The sequence below is a fragment of the Phoenix dactylifera genome, unplaced genomic scaffold (genome assembly GCF_009389715.1).
Source record: "Phoenix dactylifera cultivar Barhee BC4 unplaced genomic scaffold, palm_55x_up_171113_PBpolish2nd_filt_p 001625F, whole genome shotgun sequence".
Classification (NCBI taxonomy): Eukaryota; Viridiplantae; Streptophyta; class Magnoliopsida; order Arecales; family Arecaceae; genus Phoenix; species Phoenix dactylifera.
In genome coordinates, this window is record NW_024068930.1 from 21,722 (window position 1) to 25,506 (window position 3,785).

Sequence of the window (3,785 nt, forward strand, 5' to 3'; positions counted from 1 at the left end):
TACCTTTCTCTCGCTTGTTTAATGCATTAGCTAGTTGACCCATTTGGGATTCTAGCTTAGCAATTGATTGCGTGTGAGAGTGCAATAGTTGTGTGTTTGCCTCCAAACCTTGAAGGGCAGTCAACACTTTCTCCTCAAAGGCTGTATTTCTTTGGGTTGGAGGAGAAGGGTGTTGAAATTGAGTTGAGGGACGGTAGAGATGAAAATTCTGAGGGTTTTGAAAATTTTGGGAGTAGGGTTGGGCAGTATTCGAAGCTTGCTGCCTCCAAGAAAAATTTGGATGGTTCCGCCATCCCGGATTATATGTATTGGAAAATGGATCATTACCCGGTTTGGGTTGTGTTTGAGCAGCATTGATGTGTTCTTGCACGAGTTCGGGGAATTGGGGTGCTGAGGGGCACTCATGAATAGGATGCGATGGGCTAGAACAGATAGCACACACTTGTGCTTGGGAAGAGCTAACAACATGTCCTCCTATCATCAGTTGGTCGATCTTATGGGACAATGCATCTACCTTGCTAGACAGGTTCATAGAATGACTTATTTTACAAATGGTCTCTTTTCTTTGAGAACTCGGAGGTACTTGACGAGAACAGGAAGCATGGTGGAGGAAGTTTTCATTAAGATTTTCAAATAATTTCCATGCTTCATGCTCATTTTGAAGCATGAAAGTCCCCCCGCATGCAGCATCGATCATCTGACGATTTCGTTCAGTCAATCCGTCATAAAAATATTGCACTAGTTGCCACTTAGGTATTTGATGATGAGGGCATTTACGGATTAGGTCCCTAAATCTCTCTCAAGTTTCATGAAATTCTTCTTCCTCAGTTTGAGAGAAGCTTGTAATGTCACGTCTAAACTGGTTCGTTCTTCCTATGGGAAAGTATTTTTTTAAGGAATTCTTGTTGCATTTGATCCCAAGAACGAATCGAGTTAGCTTCTAAAGAATTCAGCCATTGTTTGGCTCTATCTTTAAGGGAGAAAGGGAATAATCTAAGTTTCAGAGCATCATCAGTGAAGTTCTGAATCTTGACTGTGGTGCAAATCTCAAGGAATTCATCTAGGTGTTTATATGGTTCTTCGTTGGTGAGCCCATAAAAAGATGGAAGCATTTGGATCACACTAGACTTTATTTCATATTGTACAGCTGCTACTTCAGGTAATCGAATGCAAGATGGGAAAGTGTAAATAGTGGGAGTAAAGTACTTCCTCAGGAGTTTGGGTTGTTCTTCAGCCATCTCAAGAGGTGGGGATGATCCTAATGTTTTGATCTTAGCTCTTATGTTCCTAAGGGTCCGTTCCATTTCAGGGTCAAAAGGTAATAGGTCACGTACTCTAGAACGACTCCCTTGCATACACTAGTACTTGATCAATCAAGCATGCAATAAAAGAAAAACACATAAATTCTTGTATTTGTCCTAAAATCACTAGACAGCTCCTAACTGGTTTGAAGAGGGCACCTAAGCCTCCAATCCGGTCTAATGAACCGAGTTGACCAGGTAAGCTCCCAGGTAAGTGGAGGGATCACGATGCATTCGCAAAGGTCCCACTTAAAACCCACTTGCCTCGAACAGATGAACTGTCTCCCTTATAGGGACAAAGCTTGCCTAGACATCAACTAAGCCACAGAGCGAAATTGGTGCAACTTTCGGTGATCTTCGTCCTATTGAGCTCGAATGTCCCTAGGAGCCAACGTCTAATTGATTTTAATTAATGTAACACTATGTGAGATTGAGTTCACCTAAGTTGGGCAAGAGTCCGGTGATGAAATCCGGCTCTTATCTTGTTGGAGTGATTGCCCTTACTATGTGCGGATTAATTTGTGTATGTGTATCAAGCATGCATTCACAATTTTGCTGAAATTAAAATCAAACAATCACCACAAAATTTCAAGCTAATAATTAATTTAAATAAGAAAGGTTTAGAGGTTACCAAAGAAAATTTCCCCAGCAATTTTAAATTTTTTTAGGCAAACCTCTACAGCATTCCTTTTCTAGCTATTCTCCTTTTGATCATCCCAGATTTTTCCTTCGATTCTTGATCAAATAAGACCAAAAGAAAAATTAAAAAAGAAAAAAAAATAGTAGAAGAGAAAAAGGAGATAAGAAAAGTAACAATAATAGAAAATAATTTTTTATTTTATTTTAGATATATATATGTCTTTTTGAAAGTTTTTTTTTAATTAACATTTTTTTTTAATGATAGGAAAAATAACTATGCTAGCAATCCCCGGCAACGGCGCCAAAAATTGATCGGTTATTTCAATTTCAAAAATAAACCACGCAATAGCATGTATCCTGTAGGATAGTGATTACGGGTGTCGGTCCACAGGGATTGGAGACAAGTTATTTTTCTTTAATAATAAATCAAAAAGAAGAGTTGGCTAACTTAATTATACTGAATTAATCTATGAGTACGAATTGAAATTTATCAAAGTAAATAGATCTAGGGTTTGGAATCCACCACATAGCATTGCATCAAGGATTGTGTTCTTAATTTTTGTCTTTTGGAGAGGCATGCAATTTTGGCTACAAGCCTTTTAAAATAAAAGCCTAAAGAGTGTTAGGAAGATCCATCTTCGGTGTAGCATGAAGTGTCTACCTAAGTATGCTAATCTAGGATGCAGCACACTTCATCTTCCTAGGCATGGATCATCTTAGACTACTTTAGCAAATATGATTAATAACTAGCATGCTCAAAGTTTAAATATCATAAAGAAATATTTCATTGAAAATAAAAATTTAAACAAGCTCCAAAATAATAAAAAAGTAAGAACTACAATTGCCCTGATACATTGCTAGGGCTTCATCCAGCCCTAGACTAGACGTTTAGCCGAGCATGGCTTCCGGACGACCTCCCATCTTTAAAAGAAAGTCTTCACCTCCCATTATTCCCAAAATATCACAAACTATTCTCTTCCCCTCCCTCTTTTCTTTTCTTTTCTTTTTCTCCCAACCGAACCTCTCTTCTTCTCTTCGCCGAAACAGGGGTTCCCTGTTTCTTTCACAACCCCCCCCCGGCTCCCCTTGCCACCGAACGCCCCCCTGCTTTTATAGTCATCCAGTGTGCTCATTCGGGAAGGGAGAAGAGATCACGGGCGGCTGATTCCGGGGCGTGATGCTAGAGGGCAGCTCGCGGGCGAAAATGGCGAATGGCTGGATCTCTGGAGGAAAGCATGATCCGTGGAGCGCCGGGTTGAATGCAGATGGTCGGATCAATGGAGCTGGCCGCTGGATCGATGGGAGGTTGACGTGCAGACGAGATAAGGTGAGATGGCCGCGGGATCGACGGAAGGAGCTGGACGAGCCGATCACGGACGGTTGGCAAGACGATGATCGCAGAGAAGGCTGAATCACAGAGATTTGATGGCGGAGGAGCTGGGAAGAGAGGCTGCACCGGCTGATGGCGGAGAAACAGGATGCTGGGGGGAGCGGAAGAAGAAAGTGGTCGGATCCATGGCGTGATACGCTGGGATGCGATGCTGTCTCGGATGCTCGGAATGGCAGCCGTGCGGAGGCGCTGGTCACGGCGTGGAGCTGGAAATCCGGAAGAGGAGATGCCGCACGTGGTTGATGGAGGAGCTGGAAATCCAGAAGAGGAGATGGCATGAACGCGGTGGGCACGACGCGGGATCGACGGGAGGAAGGTGGACGGCCCTGATGCAAGGAGGGAGGAAGAAGATAAACAGTGGCTTATATATATATATTTATTTTTTTTTAATTGTAACACTGTTCATATGAACAGTGTTTTTCATGGAACACTGTTCATATGAACAGTGTTACCTC

General features: G+C 42.1%; 1 non-coding gene across 1 annotated transcript; it reads left to right on the forward strand.

Annotated features, from left to right (window-relative positions):
• The first annotated feature begins 755 nt into the window (after positions 1–755).
• LOC120108899 lies at positions 756–861 on the forward strand. Its single transcript, XR_005510034.1, has one exon. It is a non-coding gene; the product is annotated as a small nucleolar RNA R71 (small nucleolar RNA).
• The last annotated feature ends 2,924 nt before the right edge of the window (positions 862–3,785 follow it).